We start from the raw sequence: 24,580 nt of genomic DNA, 5'->3' as shown, positions 1-24,580 counted from the left end.
CCAGTTCAACCAGTCCATGCCGACCATAAACCCAAACTAAAATAATCCCACCTGCCTGTGTTTGGCCCATATCCCTGCAAACCTTTTCTATTACACAAATGTCTTTTAAATGTTGTAACTGTACCTACATCTACCAATTCCTCTGGAAGTTGATTCCACGGACGAAAAAGTAGCCCCTTTTTAAAAACTTCCTCCTTTCACCTTAAAAAATGCCCTCCTGGTTTTGAACACCCCCATCCTAGGGAAAAGATCCTTGCCCCCTCATGATCTTATAAATCTTCATAAGGTCACTCCTCAACCTCCTACTCTCCAGTGAAAAAAGTCTCAGCCTGTCCAGCCTATTATAACTCAAACCCTCCATTTCTGGCAACATCCTGTTAATTTTTTTCTGAACCCTCTCCAGTTTAATAATATCCTGCCTATATTCCGGCGACCGGAACTGTACACCGTACCCTTGAAGCGGCCTCATCCTTTACAAACTCAACTCAACTCCTATACTCAAAGGTCAGAGCAATAAAGGCAAGCATGCTAAAAGGCTTCTTAACCACCCAGGTAAAAACAATGACTGCAGATGCTGGAAACCAGAGTCTAGATTAGAGTGGTGCTGGAAAAGCACAGCAGTTCAGGCAGCATCCGAGGTTCTTAACCTGTGATGCACATTTCAAAGAATTATGTACTGGGACTGGTAGGTGTCTGTGTTCTACAATACCACCCAGAGCCCTACCATTAATAGTATAGGTCTTGGATTAGAGTGGTGCTGGAAAAGCACAGCAGTTCAGGCAGCAGCTGAGGAGCAGGAAAATCGACGTTTCGGGTAAAAGCGTTTCCTGATAAAGGGCTTTTGCCAAAACGTTGATTTTCCTGCTCCTCGGATGCTGCCTGAACTGCTGTGCTTTTCCAGCACCACTCTAATCCAAGCATCTGCGGTCATTGTTTTTATCTAGTATAGGTCCTGCCCTTGTTTGTTTTCCCAAAATGCAATACCACGCATTTATCCAAATTATACTCTGTCTGCTGCTTTTTAGCCCATTGACCCACATTATCAAAATCTCTTCGTAATTTTAGATAACCTTCACTGTCCACTATACCACCAATTTTGAGTCATGAACAAACCCTATTAAGCATGCCTTCTATATTATTATCCAATTTGTTCATATGAATGACAAACAAAAGTGGACCCAGTACCAATCTGTGCGGAATGCCACTGGTCACAGGCCTCCATGCTGAAACTGCACCCCCGTACCCTCTGTTTCCTATTGTCAGGCCAATTTTGAATTCAATTGTCAAGCTTACTGTGAATCCCATGTGACCTAACTTTCTGCATGATAGCCTGATTGGTAACCATGTAAAAGGCTTTACTGAAGTCCGTGTAAACAACATCTCCTCTGCCCTCATCAATCTTTCTGGTCACTTCCTCAAAAAACTCGATCAAGTTTGTGAGACACAATTTCCCTCACACAATACAATGATGAGTATCCCTAATCGGTTGTTGCCTCTCCAAATGCATGTCTCACCTCAATATAGTCAGTCACCCTGAAATCCCCAAAACCATCATGTAGAGGAGATTTACTAAAATGTTTCCTGGGCTGGAGATTTTTAGTTTTGAAGAAGAATTGGACAGACCATGGTTGTTTTCCTTGGAGCATAAGAGACTGAGGTGGGACATGCTTGTGAGGCATAACACAGTACGCTGGAAGAAACGTGTTCCTGTTTGGTGGAGGAATTAATGACCAGGGAGCATAGATTTAAGGTAATGGGCAGGAAGTACAGATGGGACGAGAGCACCCTCTGTTTTATCCAGAGGGTGTTGGGACTATGGAATGTATTACCTGGAAAGAAGGTAGAGACAGAAACCTTCGTAATATTAAAGGAGTATTTAGATGGGCACTAGCCACGCCAAGGCATATATTAGAATACTAAGGTACTTGTTCTTGACCAACACAGACTTGATGGGTTGAAGGGCCTGTTGTTGTGCTGTAGACCTCCACTTCTTTATTTGTTATCAGTTTTGCATTGTCCTGTAGAATCAGTATGAGGGCAGAAAAATCTTTGAGCTGTTACTTCAATGTGGCATTGCTTTTCAAAACAAAACCTTTCTATGTTAATTGAATGGATGGGCAGAGTACAATGCTATCAGCTGTAAGAATTTATAACTTGTCTTTGAGGTTAGAAAAGCAAGTGCACACAGTAAATTGGATTCTTTTCTCAGATAAATAATAATTATCTGCTCATCAGGTCTTGTAATAGAGCAATTACGGTAATTTAGCATAAACTTCAACCTGGTAATTGAGATTCTAATTATGTGTAAACATTTCTTTGGAATGTGACAGCAACCAAACCTTGGCATACGCTAGAGGGTGTGCAGGCTATTTTGTAATGTTCTGCATGGCATCTTGACACCAGGTTGAGAAAATGTGCAATTTTTGTGAATAATGATCCAGACACAAGCAGTCACGTTTCTGTGTTGACTGAATGGTTATGGGGGGTGGGTTTGTAACTTGTAATATTTATTTTTTTATTGGAACGGATGGAGTCGGGGTGAATGTAAATAAGCTTAGACATTACAATGTCAAACAAAGTTAAGCAATGAGCCAGGTGTAAGGAATACCTCTATTGATGGCATTCTTGACACTTGAAGTTAAGGCTTCAGCTGTCCTGTCTCCTGGGCCTAAAAACACCCATGGTATTATTTGAGGAAGTGCAGGACATTTCACCTGGATTCCTATTTAATATTGATCCCTCAACCAACATCACAAAAACCGATTGACTTGTTCATGCATTTCAATGCCTTTTGTGGAATTGCACTGTGCACAGAATGGCTGCTGCATTTTTCCAAGTGGCAACAGTGAGTGCACTTCAGAACTGAGAGGTTGTGAAAGGTTGTTAACAAATGTATAATCTCTCCCTATCTTCCACTGGTTCTTGTCATTTCATAAATCGACTGGACCTGTGTTATGTCTCATGGTCAGTTTGCTGTCTACCTTTAACCAACCTCCTCATAATCTCATTATTGTACATGATTTAAGGGTTGAAAGATCTCATACTCCACCTTATCGCAGATCATCTGAAGCATGACACACTATTGTCGTCAAATAGCATAATATTAGCTCAGACATTTGTGTGCCCAAGGAATGTAATATTTGCACATTACAGTTAGCTGTAATTGGATTCTTTAATACCATGATGTCCATGTCCAGTTTCTCGTACAATGAGAGGTAACGTAAGCATTACCACATCAGGTAAATCCCCTTGCTGGAAGTACGTTCATATCAGAGTTTCCATCAGTCGTTCCACTTGGACAAATCGCAGGGTGAAGAATTTCTCTGACATTATCATAGATTCATATCGCACGGAAACAGAGACTTCGGTCCAACCAGTCCATGCCAAACATAATCCCAAACTAAACTGCTCCCACCGACCTTCCACATAGTGACTAAATATTACATGAGTAGCAATTTGAAGCTTAATCCTCTTGCTGCAGACTTGGACTGCAAGTAGTAGGGATCAATCTGTTGAATAGACATTACGAGAAAGTTATGGCTTGGGGTCTTTTTCATGTTAGTTAATGCTGGGCAGGTTCTTTGACAGCTAATTTACAGCCTGGTAGGACGAGGCATGGAATAATCAGCCAACACACAGCAGCTGGAAGTTGAGCACATAGAATCATAGAGTCATAGAGATGTACAGCACAGAAACAGACCCTTAGATCCAACCTGTCCATGCCGCCCTGATATCCCAACCCAATCTAATCCCACCTGCCAGCACCTGGACCATATCCCTCCAAACCCTCCCTATTTAAATACCCATCCAGATGCCTTTTAAATGTTACAATTGTACTAGCCTTCACAACTTCCTCTGGCAGCTCATTCCATACACCATACCACCCTCTGCCTGAAAAAGTTGCCCCTTAGGTCTCTTTTATATCTTTTCCCTCTCATCCTAAACCTATGCCCTCTTGTTCTGGACTCCCCTACCCCAGGGAAAAGACTTTGTCTATTTATCCTATCTATGCCCCTTATGATTTTATAAACCTCTATAAGGTCATCCCTCAGCCTCTGACACTCCAAGGAAAACAGCCCTAACCTATTCAGCCTCTTCTTATAGCTCAAATCCTACAACCCTGGCAACACCCTTGTAAATCTTTTCTGAACCCTTTCAAGTTTCACAACATCTTTCCAATAGGAAGGAGACCAGAATGGATCTTGCAAAGATGGCTTGCAGCTGTTTAGGAAGTGACCAGTGCCAGGAGATTCTGATCTGTCCTCTTTTTCTACAGTAGTTTGACATTGTTGATATTATGGAAGTTTGTCTTGTATTGAGATGAATATTGAATGTACCTGTATTTCTCTCCCACACTCATGTTAGCATTAACCATCCTTTAACTGGTGAAAACTGGATGGATGGGCACTTAAATTGGCCAAGTCAATGTCACCCTTTCTCCACTGTCTTCCAATAGGCTGATTTCCAACTAACATTTTCTCAGCACTCATCAGTAGGCTCATGGTTTCAATGTACAGAACAGGTCTCTGGTGACATGATAAAGGAGTCATTAGCAACAGCTTCCTTCTCAGCTTCACCCCACCAACTGCATCCATTGGCTTGTGCTCCCCACACCACTCAATCTCTTTCTCTCGCCAATTCCCCTCGCGTCTATGAGGAGTTGGAGGATTGGTTAGTTCTGCTCCCTCTGGCAGAGATCAAGGGTTTCGTGACGGGAGCTGAGAAGCCAAGCTCACATCACCTTTTCCATCAAAGCAATAATGTGAGATTTTATGGTACTGATTTCTGATGAAGTGATTCAGGTAATAAATGTTGAAGCCAACTCCAGTGGGAAATTTTTGGGCGCAGCTCAAATTTGAGAAAAGCTGTTCCAAAAGTTCATTTACCTCAGTGGGTAGTTGGTCTTGCAACCAGTGTCATATTACTCTGGTGTTCAAAAAAAAAACAACTGGTGATTTTGCTTCTGAATCATTTTCACATCAGCTGTTCAAGTCTGTTAGTCGTGATGTCTCTGTGACAGGTTTCCTATCGATTCTACTCCCAATTTTCATGATTGGGTTTCACCACTTCCCAACGGGATCCCTGCCCAAGATCACCATGTTACTGCAGTGGTTGTATTTTTCTTTACATTTCTTCCCGTCAGACAGTAGGCAAAGTCAACCTTGACTGACCCTAACCCTGGCCTGCAACATTCCTGTGTAACCCTGGCTCCCCGATGCACAAAACTGTTCTAAAGTAGACTTTACTTCAGTGTCCACAGCTGTAGCCACATGCAGCCCAGGAACACAGTGAATGGGGTACAAACTGAGCTTGAGACAGGCGTGAGGAACCTCATAAGTATAAGGAAGGCATCCACTGCCTACTTTGGGTGGGCCCTTGAACTTCTAATTTAGCAACCATAGAGTCGTACAGGATGGAAACAGACCCTTCGGACCAACCAGTCCATGCCGAACATTATCTCAAACTAAATTAGTTCCACTTGCCTGCTCCAGGCCCATATCTCTCCAAACTTTTTCTATTCATGTACTTACCTAAGTTTCTTTTAAACATTGCAACTGTGCCCACATCCATCAATTCATCAGTAAGTTCATTCCACATGCAAACCCTACTCTGTGTAAAAAAAAATTGTCCCTCATGTCTTTTCAAAATCTCTCTCCTCTCACCTCAAAAGATATGCCCCCTCGTCCGGAAATCCCCCATCCTTGGGAAGACACCCACCATTAACCCTATCTACACCCCTCATGATTTTATAAACCTCAATAAAGTCACATCTCAACCTCCTAATGCTCCAGTGGAGAACAGTCCCAGCTTATCCAGCCTTTCTTTATAACTCAAACCTTCCATACCTGCCAACATCCTGGGAAATCTCTTCTGAACCCTCTCTCGCTTAATAATATTCTTCTGAAAACAGGGTGACCAGAAAGTGGAATTTTGGGACAATTGGACATGAGAGATCATAAACACAAACACACAATAATGCTGGAGAAAGTCCACTCACCTGGCAGCATCTGTACGGAGAGAAACTGAGTTAATGTTGATTCCAGCCTCGGGCGACTGTCTGTGTGGAGTTTGCACATTCTCCCCGTGTCCGCGTGGGTTTCCTCCGGGTGCTCCGGTTTCCTCCCACAATCCAAAGATGTGCAGGTTAGGCAATTTTGTTCAGGGATGCCTAGGTTAGGTGCATTAATCAGGGGTAAATGTAGAGTAATGGAGGAACAGGTTTGGGTGGGATACTCTTCAGAGGGTTGGTATGGACTTGTTGGGCCGAAGGGCCTGTTTCCACACTGTAGGGGATTCTATGATTCTATGTTTTAACTCTGTCTTCTGCAGAAGAGTCATATTGGATTTGAAACATTTAACTGATTCTTTCTCCACAGATGTTGCCAGACCTGTTGAGTTTCTCCAGTCTTTCCTGTTATTCTTGTAGATTTCCAGCATCCACAGTACTTTCCCTTCATGTTAGAGATTGTGATCCTTAATTTGTCTAGCCCATCCAAACAATGGAGTTTATTCCCCAAAAAACATGCCAGGTGTGATGAGATGCAAATTCTTCCCCGAAGTTCATGGAAGTACTGTACATGGTCAAGACCTCTGTCGTCTTGTGATTTGAAAAATTTGATTTTGTCAAGGTTTCTTAGATGTTTGAGGCTTTTTCTTACCATGTCACAAACTAGCCGGTGTTTTGTGAGTTGTGAAACTTGAAAGGGTTCAGAAAAGGTTTACAAGGATGTTGCCAGGGTTGGAGGATTTGAGCTACAAGGAGAGGCTGAACAGGCTGGGGCTGTTTTCCCTGCAGTGTCAGAGATTTACCTTATCGAGATTTATAAAATCATGAGGGGCATGGATAGAATAAATAGACAAAGTCTTTTCCCTGGGGTGGGGAAGTCCGGAACTAGAGGGCATAGGCTAAAGGTGAGAGGGGAAAGATATAAAAGAGACCTAAGGGGCAACTGTTTCACACAGAGGTGCATGCATGGAATGAGCTGCCAAAGGAAGTGGTGGAGGATGGTACAATTGCAACATTTCAGAGGCATTTGGATGGGTATATGAATAGGAAGGGTTTGGAGAGATATGGGCCAGGTGCTGGCAGGTGGGACTAGATTGGGTTGGGATATCTGGTCAGCATGGATGGGTTGGACCGAAGGGTCTGTTTCCATGCTGTATATCTCTATGACTCTATAGCTCATGGAATAGAAAATTAATAAGACTGAGCTGGCACTATTAAACACGCACTTGGCTTACAACAGTGTTTGATGGAAAATGTGAAAATGAAGCACTTGAACAAAGTCCCATTGCGCAGCCTTCCAGCTCTGCACTTGGAGTTAACATATCCAGCAGATAAACAGGGCAGGAAGTGATGCTGAGATGTCAGGGTTACAAATTGATATGAAACATATGTTGAATGAAACTGCAACGATACAGCTGCTTCCACACATTTGTTTCAAATCACTTTTTCAGCACAGCTCCACTTTCACTGAGACATTAGGAGACACTGATTTGAAGCGACCAGCACACTGCAGATCCAGAGTGGACTTAGTGCTGGAAGTAACAGAGGTGTACAATGTTGGCAGTTAACGATTTTCCCAAGTGCCTTCCCTAAGGGCCAGAATATATCAAGATTTTATGAAGCAGACTTACACACATGCACAAAAAGAAATCATGGCTACTGTCATTGTCAAATAATTGAAAGAATCGTGTATATCTCACAAAGATTGTTTAACACAGTAAGGTAGCTTTCATGTTTAAATAATGACAGGTTATGACTCTACTAGATCTTTTTAATATGAATAATTTTCAAATGTTCTCGCTTAATGATTTATATATACCTCTGAAGTCAGCGCGATTGGAATTTTTCGTGTTTAAAAGCTGAAAGAACTTGGCATGCATTTAGTCCTTTCGTGACCACAGGACATTCTGAAAAGCTTTGCATCCAATGAAGCATTTTGAAGTGCTGAAGTGGTTACAATGTCAGAAACTCAGCAGCCAGCCTGTGCATACCAACATCTCAGGAAAAATGCTATGATACAGGAGTAGACCATTCAGCCCTTCGAGTCTGCTTCACCCTTCAATATGATCTCTTTGCATTTTGGATTCTACATCCCTACTTCCCACCGCCGAATAAAAACTTTAGATTGTTGAGAAGCAAGAGAGTAATCTACCTCGCCTTCAAAATTTTTTTAATGTTCCTGCCTTCTGAGGCATGGAGTTCCAAAGTCAAACAACTCTCTGGGAGAAAGCATGTTCTCCTCCTTTGTGCCACAAAAGAGTGATGCTTAATTTTTAAAGTGTTTTCCTCTCCCTGGTTCAGAACAAACCAACAAGAGGAAACATCCTTTTCATATTAACCTTGTCAAGTTTGTTCAGGATCGTGTATACTTCAATCAAGCTGATTTAAATTGTATTGCTTCAGGAATGATTATCAGCTGGAATCTGAGGGAAAATTCTCCAGTTCTTTGAAAGAATGCCATAAGAATGCTTTTTAAGAACCACTGAGAGAGGACAGGTGAGGCTAAGGTTTAACATCTCACCGAACCGATGGCACCTTTGACAGCGCAACATTCCTTCATTGGAATGTTAACCTAGACCCCTCTCAGATAAGTCATCGCTAGGTTGCTATCTTGCACTTTACTGGGTATCAACCTGATATTAGCAAGAATTCTTATTCTCCAAGCATCTTCAGTTTGTCCCCCCGACTACCTTGGGGCTCATACAGCTTTTCATACCCGCCAACAAACATCAATGTGCCAAACTCCTTTACAGCCAGTTGATTACAGAGGAACCTCTATTATCCGAACAAGATGGGTGGGCACTTTTTCATTCAGATAATTGATTATTCGGATAATCAATTTTACCTTAAACAAGGGAAGCCATACTGACCTAATGCTGTACTCTACTGGAGAATTTGTTTAAATCTATAATTTTAATGAGTCTGCTATTTAAATAAGCTAGTCATTGCATTCTAAAAATTACAGGTTATACGAGAAGGACTTAACCCTTACCATCACATCATTACTGTATATAAAATCCCAGCATTAAACAAGGTCCTGGACAGCCTCTACGATTGCAAGAGCAGCTGTCGGTTTCTGGGAACTCAGTATAAAGACAGAAGCACTGCCTTGCACGTGTGTTTACATTCTTGGTCATTTTTTTTTTCATAAACAGCCTGGTAAAGTGATGGGAATACTGTAAAACACTTACTTTTGCAAAGGGCTGTGTAACTAACCCTTACCTAAAAAATATCCAGTCACTGGTGCTTGAGCTGCTTGCGTTTCTTTGTTTTTGCGAGTGTTTTCAGTACAGGTAAATCGAATACACTTTCTTCTTTGACGTAATGTTTTTGCGGGACTTTGAAATCTTCTTTGGATAATCCGAAATTCAGATAATCGATATTCGGATAATCGAGGTTCCTCTGTAGTTAGGTAATGCAGTCACTTGTTGTAAGCAAATCCGTTTCTCTGGAGCAAGCTCCTACAGTCTGTGGCGAGGTGCTTTTCCAGTTGACTGATATTTGTGGATACGGGGTGAGGGAGAAACTTTGACCCATTTAAGTATTGCCAGAGGATCTTTTATAGCCCCCTGAACGGACAGATGTAACATCCCATTCACAAGCTGGCCCCTCTGATAATGCAGCTCTCCCTCAATATCCCATCAAGCATCAATCTAGATGATGGATGTGAAAGAAATTTATGCCAAGGAGGAAAGTATGTTGGGTGAATTGTAAATTGGGCTTCTGATTTGCCACTGCCCATTTCAGTACTGTTGGTGTCGACCAGTTACTCATGTTGAATGTTGAAGTCTCCAATGTTGGCCTCGGACCTGCTAACTGAGTTAAGACTGCCACTGCGCAACTAAGCTGACACTTGCATCACTCATTGCCTGATGATAGGCAGGCAATCAGCTCCTTTCCAAATGCTGCTCTATGACTTGAGTACCAGCAGACATAGCAGAGCTAACTGTTTTCAATCACCCTCCCCTACAGCAGGACTGATAGTTTGCATTTCAGCTTTCTACTGATTGCTTTACTGAGTTTGGGAATTGACAGCAAGGCAAATGGTGACTGCAAACCTACAGCTTATCACTCTAGGCTTTGGTATATTGCTATATCAATGATTTTATGCCAACTATCTGTCCCAACAGTGGGCTTTTCTTTGTTTTATATTGTATTAACTACCAAAGGTATATCAAATCATGGATGAAGGGGATTAACCTAAAAATAAATCTCTGTTGCTTCATTTTTGTAATTTTTAATGATAAATGTGAAGTTAGACCAAACAATACTGGCCAGTTTTAATAAAAGAAAATACAGTGACAAGGAACAAAATTAAAACCACATTCAGATTTGGGCCCCGCTCCAACTTAAATATAATCTTAACCCCTCCTCTCCCTGCTGACAATTCTAGAGCTTGTTTTGATGTGTAGTGACGAGCTACAGTTGGATCTGGCATCAGAACTCACACTGAATGATGTAAGTATTCTGTAAATTGACTTTTGACATGAGGTTAGGCCCTCCTACAGAAACAATTGCTGTTCAAAATGCTTGTAGGCTATGTGGGATTTTGAAATCGTCCATATAAAATAACAGCGTGATGACGCTCTGTTGCACCTTGGCCTTCTCATCTGTTACTTGAAATTGTTCTGTACATTCTAACCTTTTGATATGCTTGGATTATTTGCTGGACTTGTATTCTATACCATTGCTTTAGGCAGTGGACAACCCTCTTGCATTCCAGGGCCCCTGAGCATCAGTCTTTTGGATCAGGATCATAAGACCCTACAACGGATAGTGAGGATAGCTGAGAAAATCATCGGGGTTTCTTTTCCCTCCATTACAGACATTTACACCATACGCTGATTCTGAAAGGCTAAGAGCATTGTGGAAGACCCCACACGTCCCTCACTCAAACTCTTCTCCCTCCGGCCATCTTGCCGAAGGTACCAGAGCATTCAGTCTCTCACAGCCAGACTGTGCAACAGTTTCTTCCCCCAGGCCATCAGGCTCCTTAACACAGTATGATTGGACTCTTTCCCATCTGAAATTCTTTGCATGACTTTGAATTGCTGGTAGAACAATGTCAATTAATCATCGTTCCTTTATTCCACTGCGTGTTTTGCACTTCTTATGCACTTTATGCCGCCCTGTGTATGATCGTGTAGTTTGTGCTGTCCATGTAGTACCTTGGTCCTGGAGGAACGCTGACTCTTTTTCTTTTTACTGTATCAATTGTATACAGTAGAAATGAAAAATAACAGCTAATCTCTCTCTACTCTCTTTTGAAGCTCACCTCTGGTGTCTTTACCTCACTGTTGTCACAGATTTTCCTGAGAATAAAAGGAAACAGTGGTCCTCCAGTGTAGGAGGTTGTTTGAAATCTGTTGCAAACAGATTGATTGGGCACTCTGAACGCTCAAAAGTCTCACTAGGGTTGTGTTTTTGCGTAAACACAGTGGTGAGCAGTCTATTCTGACAATAGCCTTGAAGGTGGGCATGGTAACCTGGGTGCCAAATGTGCTTGACAGTTTTGCGCTTGTTCTGGTTCTTAATAAATTCAATTTTATTAGCCTTTCACATTGCTAAAGAGAACCATTCCCAATATCCCCTCTCACGTATCCTACTTCTAGATATTGGGCCTTTGTGACAATCTTTGCAGGACAATATTATTTGCAAATGATGGCCTCACCAGCAACACTGTCCTTTGATTTTAGTGAAAATGTCTAATCAGTGAGACTTCAGAATGGAGGTTTCCACTTGTATTGGAGGGGTGGTGACAAGATGCCTGGTTTGTGGTAGTCTGGTGCTGGGTTCATAAACACAAAACAGTCAGTAATCAACACAAATGGAAATATTTTTGCTTATGGAGTGGTGGGAAATGATGGATTTCACATTCATATAGAGAGGCAGAAGAGACTAGGATGGTTGCATTTAAAGCGGGAAAAGATGAAGAATGGCATACGAATGGAATCCCTGCTCCTTGCACTGTTGTCATTACGGGCCCAGGCTCCGGGCACCACTGCTGCCAGGGGTCTCCGCTCTGGACACCATCGCTGCCAGGGGTCACCGCTCTGGGCACCCCCTCTGCCAGGGATCCCCGCGCTGGGCACCCCCTCTGCCAGGGGTCCCCACTCTGGGCACCCCTGCTGCCAGGGGTCCCCACTCTGGGAAACCTCTCCACCAGGGATCCCCACTCTGGGCACCCCCACTGACAGGGGTCCCTGCTCTGGGCACCCTCTCCACCAGGGGTCCCTGCTCTGGGCACCCCCACTGCCAGTGGTCTGCACTCTGGGTGCCCCCTCTGCCAGGGGTCCCCACTCTGGGCACCACCGCTGCCAGGGGTCCCCACTTTAGGCATCCCCTCTGCCAGAGGTCCGCACTCTGGTCACCCCCTCTGCCAGGGGTCCCCGCTTTGGGTACCTCAGCCACCATGGTTCCCACTCTGGGCACTCCCGTCGTCAGGAATTCCAGCTCTGGGCCCACCCCTGCCAGGAATCCAGGTCTTGGGTCTACTGCTATCAGCAGTCTTGATCTATACCACTGATGCTGCAGTCACCACCCTGCTGACACTGCTCCACTGAAAAAGAAAAGAAAAAAAGACAAAATGTACTTGGAGAAACTGACGTCACTGACCTGGACCAGACATGATCCAATAAGCCGGAACTCTCTCTACCATGCCTGTGCCATTTTGGATAACAAGTAGGAAAGGACACAGATGTTAAGGATTGACAGATACCCACCTTCTGATGTCTTCCACCATGACAAAGAGTGCACTCCATGAGAGCATACTCTCTCACTGACTTCCTGGAGGAAAGAAAGTAGAACACAGCACAGCAACGGGCCCTTCGGCCCAGGATGTTGTGCTGAACATGAAGCCAAATGAAACTCATCCCTTCTTCCTGCCCGTGGTCCCCTCTCTGACTCGATGGTCCATATCACTCACTCCCTTACAAAATCATGTGCTTATCTAAACGTCTCTTAGATGCCCTTATCATATAAGACCATAAGACATAGGAGCTGAAATTAGGCCATCAGCCCATCGAATCTGCACCACCATTCAATCATTGCTGATAAGTTTCTCATCCCCATTCTCCTGCTTTCTCCCTGTAACCTTTGATCCCATTGTCATTCAAGAACCTATACATCTCCGTCTTAAATAACTCAATGACTTGGCCTCTACAGCCTTCCGTGACAATGAATTCCACAGATTCACCACTCTGTGGCTGAAGACGTTTCTCTTTATCTCCATTCTAAGGCTGTGATCTCAGGTCCTAGTCTCTTCTACCAATGGAAACATCTTCCCAATATCTACTCTGTCCAAGCCATTCAGTATTCTGTAAGTTTCAATTAAACCCTCCCCCCCTCCCCCCCCACCCCTCCTCCTCATTATTCTAAACTCCATCGAGTATAGACCCAGAGTCCTCATATGTTAAGCTGTTCATTCCTGGGACTATTCTTGTGAACCTCCTCTGACCATGCTCCAGGGCCAGTACATCCTTCCTGAGATATAGGGCTCAAACTGTGCACAGTACTTCAAATATGGTCTGACCAGAGCCTTCTAGAGCCTCAGAAGTACATTCCTGCTTTTATATTCAAGTCCTCTTGAAATAAATGCCATCATTGCATTTGCCTTCCTAACTACTGACTCAACCTGCAAGTGTTTACCTTGAGAGAATCCTGAACTAGAACTCCCAAGTCACTTTGCACTTCAGACTTCTGAATTTCCTCAAAATTAGAAATTAGTCTTCTATTTTTCTATCAAAGTGCATGACCTCACACTTTCCCACATTGTACTCTATCTGCCACTTCTTTGCCCACTCTCCTAACCTTTCCAAATCCTTCTGCAGCAACCCTGCCTCTTCAATGCTACTTTTCCTTCTACCTATCTTTGTATCATCTGCAATTATTAGCCAGAATGCTCTCGGTTCCTTCATCTAGATCGTTAATGAATAAAGTGAAAAGCTGTGGTCCCAACACTGAATCTTGTGGAATACCAGTTGTCAATGATTGCCATATTGAGAAGGACCCATTTATCCCCACTCTCTACTTTCTGCCAGACAGCCAAGCTTCTATCCATGCTAGCACCTTGCCTCTGACACCATGGGCCCTTACCTTACTCAGTAGCCTCCTGTGCGGCACCTTGTTAACTGCATTCTTGAAGTCCAGGTAGATAACATCTAATCTGCTCATTTATTCCTCAAAGAATTCTAGCAGGTTTGTCAGGCATGAGCTCTCCTTGATAAAATCATATTGACTTTGTCCTAATTTACCATATGGTTCCCGACCAATAAAGGCAAGCATGCCATATACCTTCTTTACCACCCTATCTACTTGTGTGGCCATTTTCAGGGAGCTGAAAATCCTCCTGTACATCAACGCTATTCAGGGTCCTGCCATTAACTGTGTACTTTTCCTTAACATTTGATCTCCCAAAGTGCAGGACCTCACACCTACCCAGATGAAGCTCCATCTACCATTTGTCTGCCAATATCTGCAAGTGATCTATATTCCACTGTATTCTTTGACAATCTTGTACACTATCCACAACTCCACGAATCTTCAGATTGTCTACAAACTTATTAACCCACCCATCTACGTTTTCATCTAGGTCATTAATATATATCGCAAACAACAGCGGTCCCAGTATAGATCCCTGTGGAACACCACCAGTCCCGGATCTCTACCCTTCCACCAATACTCTCTATCTTCTGTGGGCAAGTCAGTTCTGAATTCACGCAACCAGTATCCCATGCATCTTAATCTTCTGGATGAGCCCACCATGGGGGAACGTTTTTAAAACCTTACTAAAACCTATGTAAACAACATCCACTGCTCTACCCTCATTGATCACCTTTGTCACCACCTTGAAAAATCCAATCAACATAGTAAGATATGACCTCCCCTGCACAATGCCATGCTCACTGTCCCTAATTAGGCCATGTTTTTCCAAATGTGCATAAATCCTATCTCTAAGAATTCTCTCCAATACCTTCCCAACCACTGATGTGAAACTCAATAGTCTATAGTTTCCTGGATTTCCATTCAACATTAGCTACTCGCTGGTCCTCTGGGATGCCTCCAGTGGCTGGGGAGCATACAAAGATCTCAATCAAGGCCCCAGCAATCTCTTCTCTCACATCTGTCGGTAACCTGGGGTAAGTACCACAGGCCCTAGGTACCTATCCACCTGAATGCTTTTCAAGAGATCCATTACCATTTCTTTCTTGATCTCAAAATGCCCTAACATATTAGCTTGCTCCACACAAAATCTCACTATCCCCCATATCCTTCTCCTGGGTGAATACCAATACAAAGTACTCATTTAGAATCTTACCCACATCCTCTGCCTTCAAGCAAAGGTTCCGTCCTTTATCTTTGAGTGGCTCTACCTTCTCCCTGGCTGTCCGCTTATATTTAATGTATGTTGGGATTTTCTTTAACCCAACTTGCCAAGGTCATTTCATGGGCCCTTCTTGTTCTTCTAATTCTCTGCTTGCGTACTTTCCTTATATTCCTTACCGGCCCTGTCAGCTTTTAGCTTCCTAAACCTTACATATGCTGCTTTTCTCCTTTTGACTAAATTCACAATCTCCCTCATTATCCAAGGGTCCCTTACCTTGCCAGCCTTGTCCTTCCTCCTTACTGGAACATGATGGTCCTGAACTCTCACTCGGTCATTAAACGATTCTCACATGTCAAAATGGACTTGCCTGATAACAGCTCCTCCCAATTAATACTCTGTAGTTTCTTCCTAATACTGACATAATTTGCACCCCCCTCCCAGTTCAGTACCTTTCCGCAAGGTCCTGACTTATCCTTGTTCATAGCTATCTTAAGACTTGAGTTGTGATCACTGTTTCCAAAATGCTGTCCTACTGAAAGGCCAGGCTTTTTAGCACATACAGGGTCCAGTATGGACCCTCCTGTAGTTGGACCATCTACATACTGTTTCAAGAAACCTTCTTGGATGGCAACTAACAAATTCTGCCCCATCTAAGCCTGGCCTTTCAGTAGGACAGCATTTTGGAAACAGTGATCACAACTCAAGTCTTAAGATAGCTATGAACAAGGATAAGTCAGGACCTTGCGGAAAGGTACTGAACTGGGGGGGGGGGGGGGGGGGGGTGTGCAAATTATGTCAGTATTAGGAAGAAACTACAGAGTATTAATTGGGAGGAGCTGTATGGGAGTCCCAGTCAATAATGTGAAAGTTAAAGTCACCCATTGTGACAACTCTTTATTGCATCTTTCCATAATCTGCATACATATTTGCTCCTCAATCTTTTGATGGCTGTTAGGGGGCCTATAGTATAATCCAATCAGAGTGACTGAACCCATCTTATTTTTGAGCTCTACCCATATTGCCTCAGTGGATGAGCCCTCCAGTATTTCCTCTCAGAGTGCAGATGTAATATTCTCCCTGATTAGTTATGCAACTCCTCCACTTCTTTTACCTTATTCTATATCTTGTCTAAAACAACAAAACTCTGGAACGTTGAACGGCCAGTCCTGTCCCTCTCTCAACCAAGTCTCTGCAATGGCCACGACACAAATATGAGCTGTCCTCACCCATCCTGATCTCAGTGTTCTATTCTGTGATTGATCTTAACCCTCCTGAAATAGCTAAAGAAGTCACTTGGGCGAGATAGCAGTGGACTGTAATTGCTGGCCTTGCCAGCAGCACCACATTTTACATTTATTTTAAAACCCAGGACAATTTACGACATTCAAATCAATTTGCCAAATAGACAATTAGTATGAAGCCCTCAGACCTCTGGGTAATTTAACATGATGGCTGTGTGGACACTGAATCATTGCGCAAACTCAAGCTAAGCTCAGTGGCCATCCTGCCTTTGGACACATTATGCTGTCAGTCTCCTGCTGTTGTCAGTCTGGCCAGATGACCTCCATCAAGAATGTTAGGTCATTATTCCCATCCAGTGACATGGCTGTTAAGGACATGGCAGAACCCATGCTAAATCATTCTGTTTTACGATATGTTGAAGAGCTAGGGATGAACTATGTTTGTAACTTTTAAATCATTCAAATGTTCAGTGAGTGCCAGAGGAGAGTGGATATCAGTGGTTACTCAATAATTGAACAAACATTTTCAATTAAAAACTATTGGACAAATGTTCACATGGCTTACAATTGTTCTGAGATTTAAATTTGGCTGTCTGGTTGAAAAAATCAGAAAATGTTAGGAGAAAATAAAAGCCAGAAGGCCCATCAACATGTCATATAAACATTAGATGATACTACACAGAAAGAGGTCACTTGGCCCTTCAAATCCGTGTTTGGTCATCAGAAGAGCAATCCAGTTGCCTGTGTTTGCCCATGTCCTTGCAATTGCTTCCCCTTTTAAATATTTATCCCAATCCTCTTTGAACCCAACATTTGAAGCTTTCTCAGAGAGCATGTTTCAAATTCTAACATAGTGCTTTCCAAACTTGCTCCCACTCCAATCACATTTTGCAACTTGGATGGTGTTTTAGCCCCCTCAGTGAGAAATGGAAGATGGAGGCGGGGTCAATGTATGCAGGGCTCCTATAAAGACGGTACCCAGCTGTTGGAACTTGATTGGAACTCCATGATGTCCATTGCTTCCTTAGAGCATGTGACCCCAAAAGTTCTTGAAAATTTCACTGGTACTTGAAAGACTGGTCAATTTGGAAAAACGCAAAATTAGATTATCTTTGAGCCGTTTTCTTTTTCAAGTGAAATATTAAGTTGGAGTTCAAACTTGGAGTATGGTAATGTTGCGAAACATCTAAGATTATCAGGTAAATTAAATTTTCTTGTTCTGGCAATGTCCAAACTTGGAGTTTCAAAGTCTGCAGCTTGCAGGAAGACAGACTGACCAAGCAAGGCAAAGAGTTCTGTCATTTGGAGTGTCCTGGGAACAAATTCAATTTAGTGAGAATGCAGATGAAGAACACAGAGTACTGCTATTATGGCAAAGTGGAAATAAAAGAGCAGTGTACAGGGGAGAAATGATTGTAGTCTTGGCATGAAAAAAAGACCTTCGTTATATTGCATCTTTCACTAACTCAGAATGTTCCTGTGCTATAAAACCAATCAAGTGCTATTCTTTTAAAAAAAACAATTGACAATGGAAAAAGAGAGATGGCACAAATTGAAGTTGAAAGGCAAAGGAATTCATTGAATGGTTTCTTGTACCGTATCTGAAAGAGATATTGGATAAGTTTCCTTGAGATTGGATATTAATATTTAGTCTTGGATCGATATGGGCTTTACAGGGCTAACAGTTGTTGGGGAGATAAGAACTGGGATAAATGAAGACAGCTATAGGAGATTGTAAGTAAAAATCAAGATGGAGTTAGACAAATTCCATTGGACCTCCCAGTAGAGAAATACAGAATTCACTGAATGCTTTGATCTGATCAGTTGCAATATTGCCTCTGGCTTCAATGTTGAGTGAGGGAGGGCTAAGGCCTTTCGGGTATCTGCTGATTGCTATCCATTCAGCTCTGCTGGGATGCATGCCTATTGAGGAGAGGATGGAAATGATCTTTTTTTTAATCTAGGTTTTCGCGCACAGGCTAGCAGTTATGTCAGGGCGAAGGGGCAATGGAAGATTGGCAGCAACTCAAGGAAGTGGATTGCAGCAAGAGTTGTCACTATTAGGAGGAGTTAAGTGTGTGCACATTTGAAAATTGAGCCAGTTGCTGTGAGAGACTGTTATCCCTGCTCCTTGCAAGTAAATTCAGAATATGTTTTCTCTGAACTTCTTTTCTGTGGTACATTAGATATTCCTGCTTTCAACCTTAAATGGTTAACTAATGAAAGCAAGCTGTGATTCTCCCTGTCAGTGTGAGCATGGAGCAACGTGTGCTGTTACTAATATGGTCAGTGCTGCGTCCAACCATATACTTATTTGGTAATAAAAGGCTGTGTTGCCTAATGTTGGGGATCTAAGCAGTCATGCAAATCATGATGTTTACTCAACACATTGTGCAATCAAGAATTTACCTTCTTTTCTGACCTTGCACTGTGATCCAAAAGTATGAGTGCTCATTTCTTAGTTCAATGTGTCCTCCCATTGCTTTGAACGATGGTAATTGAGGGTCACTCATGGAAATATAGAGCCTCTAGGAGTGAGTGACTTTCTCCTCTCAAACTCAGCCTTCTCTTTAGAAGAGAAAGTTGCAGTCAAGCCTTTTTGACCCTTTTGTGGGTGATTTTTGAAGTCAGGATATTGTGCTATTGGTGACTTGTGTAACATCTCAGAATATGAAGGGTTACAGCTTGGAATTCTCTGGGCATTGGAGAAGGATTGTAGAAAGTGTACTTTAGTAGCATAAAAATTAAAATTGATTTTAATTAAACATCACTTAAAAATTGATTTAGACCCAGCTTCGACAGACAGCCCAAAGAACCAGTATAGACAAGTAGAAGAGAGAGATCTGCGAGGAGCTGCTTATCCAATCACAGGCCGTTTCTGTCCCACATTTGCTGTTGATCATTCAATATGAACCTATCAGCAGCAAGTTGAGAGAGAAACACTCTGATTGGAAAAAGTGAATGGCTTAGTTCAGCCTGAGTCCTGACACCAGAGGAGCAGTGAGTTATCTATGGGGGAAGGGGAGAGGCCACATTCTTTCTGGGAAGGTGTTGGGGAGAGACCCTATGCTGCTGGGTGAGTGAATAAGGGGAAGACAAGACTCTCGCCCTCCCAGGCACGTACTGGCACCGAAAGGAGTGCAGTCAAGATGATAGTGTGGAGTTCCCAGGAGTTGTGAGTGAGAAATGATAGTGTGAGGGAGTGTTTCTGAACTCTCAAAACTCAGGAGTGAGCTGAACATAGGCATTCTGCCACTCTCCACAAACCCATTCACACACCTGGCTTGAAATCCCAATCTGAAAAGCAACCTGTTTCCATTCCGTATTCTTGAACTCGGCCAAAGCTGAGTGCAGAGGTGGATGCAAAGAACAGTTACAGGTGACATTATAAACTTTTGCACTTGAGGACATGTGAAAATCAAATCAAATTAATTAATAACATTTACTGCTTAGTTTGGCCATGGTCGTTTTTCATCTGCCATGGATGTGGGCACAGTGGCTCAGTGGTTAGCACTGCTGCCTCACAGCATAAGGAATCTAGGTTCAATTCCAGCTTCAGGCGACTGTCTATGTGGAATTTGCACATTCTCCCTGTGTCTGCACAGGTTTCCTCCCACAGTCCAAAAATGTGCAGGTTTGGAGGATTGGCCATGGGAAGTGCAATGTTCCAGGGTTGGGGTGGGGGGGCATGGGTCTAGATGTGATGCTGTTCAGAAGGTTGATGTGGGTTGAATGGTCTGTTTCCACACTGTAGGGATTCTATGATTTTGCGATCAGAACTTGGGGCCTCAAATGCCTCACTATAGCTCTGCCTCTTAATTGAAAAGCTGCTTGGCCCGTTTTTAAATTGTCATCTTTATTACACTTTTTAACAAATTATCAACTTATCTGCTTTGATTTTTTTGTTCATTCTTCTTACCTGAATTTTTATTGTGAAATTCATGTTTAATAGCATACCAAATCTTACTCTTCCAAACACTTTGTAGATCTTGAGTAAGAATAAAATTGTGTGTGGCCCCTGGTGCGAAAAGGTTGGGCGATGATGAATTACACATTCTTGAAGCACTATGTTGGACTTTCTAAAGCTGAATAGCTACTTCTCCTTTATCCCAGTTTTTGGCCTCTCCTTTTTGATGTGTGTAACCTGCATATTATATATAAGCGAATGTGCAGCTATATTTATGTATGAAAATATTTTAAAAATGAACTCTGGGAAATGGCTTTGTGCACTTGGTCATGTATTTCTTTGTAACCTGAGCAGTGCACCATCCAGGTGGCTGAATGAATTTTGGGATTATGTCCCCCCAAGGGACACTGTCAACTGAGAAGCATCTTACCCCAGAGGGATAGAGGAACTCAGCTGCAAAGTGTTCAGGCTGCATTATAAACGATTGAGACTCTGTGGTTATTGTCACTAAATGCCCTGGGGGAGGCTTCCTGGACACAGCAGTCCATGACCCAGGGAATTGCATGAAGCCAGTTTTTCCTGAAGGGCTGACACAAGGGATATTCACAGGGAATGTGAACATTGACCTGAACTGAAACCACCAATCAGGGAAGCTTTCACATCTGAAAACTCAATGTTTGACCTGACTTTGGACAGCTAAAAGCAAGAAAGAGAGTTTGCAATTCATTTTTATACAGAGACCGATTTGGACGTGAAATGACCAGCTGGTCAAGGCAGAACCCAGAATAGTTTTGATCAAGGAATTTAAATTTAAAATAGAAAACTAGACATGTCTGGGGCAGTGACAAGGGATGCTCATTTGGAGAATTGGCTCAAGCACGACAGGCTGAGTCATGTCTTTTATATATGCAGCACCGCTTTCAATAACCCTCATGTCTAAAATGTCTCACTGTGCACAATCCCATGTTTTACTCTCTACCTTCCTCTGCAATAACACCAGCACAAGAAAACTTTTCCTTTTACATTTAACATTGTGGAGATTTTCTGATTTCATGGACAATTTCAATTTCATATTGAGACTATTTGCCAGGTAACTCTCCTATGCCAGGGTCTTCATTAACCAGGGCATCACTGTGAAGCCAATTTGTATTGTTGCCAGCCATTTAAACTATTACTTCCAATATGTGTGACTCATTCGATATTGACTTTGTTGGGAGCCCTGCCGAAATGTACAGCCCTTAACACAGGGAACTGAGGCCAATTGTAGGGTCTTCTCTTTTGTATCCAGTGAGAGCAGACAATGGAACATGGACAAGTATAATTCAGCCCTACCCCCCCCCCCCCCCCCCCCCCGCCCCCCCACCACATTGCTGTCTGACCCTCCCAATCTGTCTAACCATCGACATCCCTGGGAGAATTCAGCAATTCTGGTCTTTTCACATCCTCAATTTTTTTCACCTCCATTACTGGCTGTGCCAAGGCCTGAATCTCTGACACCGTCTTAATAGCTCCTTTATAGGATACAGCATCAAGGTTTATTTGATAACACTACTGTGTAATCTAAATATGCGCTACAGAAATGCAATTTGGTATTCTATGAAGATGCTTCCTTTCAGGGGGTAAGTCTCATTCTTAATAAGTAGTGGAAGGCAAAGATTTGTTTTAAACACATCTCATTCCGTGATTGACAAACATTGGCCCCTGATATTGATAAAAGTATCCATAGTACAGCAAAGGAGAACTTTAGTTTGTAAACTGCTATGCAAGATTGAATTATACTGTCTAACATGGCTTACAAATGACTGATGACGATCTCTCTCTTGTCAGCTTTTTTTTAAACAAAATACCATCAGTCTCAAATTATGCTGATCAGTGCACAGCTTCAGGACTGCAAGACCAAAATAGTTTCTTTTCCTCCACTTTATTCCATTCATCTTGTGAAGAGTGGTTAACTTCCAGTAGGCTCAGATGCCAGGGCTTTGCTTTGTCTCAAGCTGTCAAAACATCTGGGCATATGAATCCAGGCAGTGAATCTCGGTGGGGAAATTGACTGTGAATGGCATCCAGGCCTTCCCACATCATAGAATTCATGGAAGCAGGCCACTCGGCCCACACAGCATCCCACCCAGACTCACGCCATCCCCGTAACCCTGCATTTCCCATGGCTAATCCACCTGAACACTATGGGGCAATTTGGCATGGCCAATTCACCTTGCTTCTACATCCTTGAACTGTGGGGGGAAATAATTGGAGCACCCAGAGGAAACCCATGCAGATACAGGGAGAACATGCAGACTCCACACAGACACTCACTCAAGGCTGGAATCGAACCCGGGTCCCTGGCTATATGAGGCAGTAGTGCTAACCACAGTGCCACCATGCCACCCACTAGATGTCTGGTGTCTTAGAACCATGACTGAGATGGGAAACCTTCACACAGATCGAGAGGCTTCAGAGACTTGCTGGTTGTGTGGTTCTGTCCTGTGTGATTTGCTGTTGTTAGCTTTTTAACTTTCCAAAAGATCAGACGTGAGATGTACCACCGATTTGTTTGTGTTTGTGTATTACAGGAATTCGAGTTGTATTAATTCCATTCTTGATGCAGTTTATTTGCGTGCACATATGTCCTCCAGCTGCAGCTTCATTGTGATGGCTTCAAAGTGCCAGGAGAGGGCAGACATAGCCTGCAGGCAGAAGTGTTTTTTTGTGTCAATTAAATTTGACCCAAATAAGCAGAAAGGGAGCAGTCTTTCCAGTTTTTTCTCTGTTTAAAAATCAAACATTTTTAACTTGTTAGAGAAAAATCTGTCAACTAGATCTAGGCTTCTGATTAAAAACAACTTTAATCTCCATCAGAATGTGAGTAATGTGTTCACAAGTTTCTCATGAAGCCACAGCTCCCCCCACTACCTAGACTTGCAGGGAAGCTTGTCAAGTGAGCAATCGCGATGAGGTTTGAACCTTATCTGTATTCCCCGGTTCTGAGAGTATACTGATGGCAGGGTAGGAAAAAGAGCATCCCAGGTTAGGAAGTGTTGATCGTTAACATTAACCAGCAACCAGCAACTGTAATTGTGTAGATGAGGGGGTGGATGTCAGGTATGACTGGGATGTTCTTTGTTGGTAGGATTCTGAACAGAAACTTTGTTCCGTCAGAGATAAAGGTCATAACATGAGGAGGGAGTGGGAGGGGAAGAAGGATCAATCGGAACTCTGTAAAGACCATGTCAGTCGGCTAGTTCTGAACTAACGATGCAAGATTTTGTTCAGTGTTTATGACCAACGTCTCTGGACACACTTTAGGTATTTATCTGCATGTGTAAATGAGATTCCACACTTGCCTAACAAAATGTCTTAGTGGCAGCAGGGAGTGATAGGCTGCACGCATGGTCACTGCTGCAGTTTACAGCTTTCTAAAACTCATGGCAGGTTCAAACTCTTCAAGAGAAGCAGAAGTTGGAGGTTCTCTCGTTCGTACTGTACCCTGCTGTTGGATTTTAGGGTTGAAGTGCCACTGGTAAGGAAACAGGAGGCAGGAAACATGTTTCCGCTGATGGGTGAGTGCTGAACCAGAGGACACAGCTTAAAAATACGGGGTAGACCATTTAGGACAAAGATGAGGAGAAAGTTCTTCACCCAGAGAGTGGTGGCTGTGTGGAATGCTCTGCCCCAGAGGGCAGTGGAGGCCCAGTCTCTGGATTCATTTAAGAAAGAGTTGGATAGAGCTCTGAAGGATAGTGGAACCAAGGGTTATGGAGATAAGGCAGGAACAGGATACTGATTAAGGATGATCAGTCATGATCATATTGAATGGTGGTGCAGGCTCGAAGGGCAGAATGGCCTACTCCTGCACCTGTTGTCTATTTAAAAGTCAGGGAACTATAGACCGGTGAGTTTAACATCATTGGTGGGCAAGTTGTTGGAGGGAATCCTGAGAGGACAGGATTTACATGTATTTGGAAAAGCAAGAACTGATTAAGGATAGTCAACATGGCTTAGTACATTGGAAATCATGTTTCACTAACTTGATTGAGTTTTTTTTGCAGAAGTAATGAAGAGGATTGATGAGGGCATAGCGGTGGACATGATCTGTATGGACC

At 42.9% G+C, this 24,580-nt stretch overlaps 1 protein-coding gene across 2 annotated transcripts in view; it reads left to right on the top strand.

Annotated features, from left to right (window-relative positions):
• The window catches only part of LOC122559501 (PDZ domain-containing RING finger protein 4), a 487,868-nt gene that overhangs the window by 144,805 nt on the left and 318,483 nt on the right, over positions 1-24,580 (top strand). The gene's annotated exons all lie outside the window — the stretch shown is intronic.

Source organism: Chiloscyllium plagiosum, unplaced genomic scaffold, assembly GCF_037043375.1.
Source record: "Chiloscyllium plagiosum isolate Xiang-an unplaced genomic scaffold, Cpla_swu_hap1 HiC_scaffold_19, whole genome shotgun sequence".
NCBI lineage: Eukaryota > Metazoa > Chordata > Chondrichthyes > Orectolobiformes > Hemiscylliidae > Chiloscyllium > Chiloscyllium plagiosum.
The sequence above is the reverse complement of the archived record's forward strand: the minus strand, read 5'-3'. Positions and strand labels throughout refer to the sequence as shown.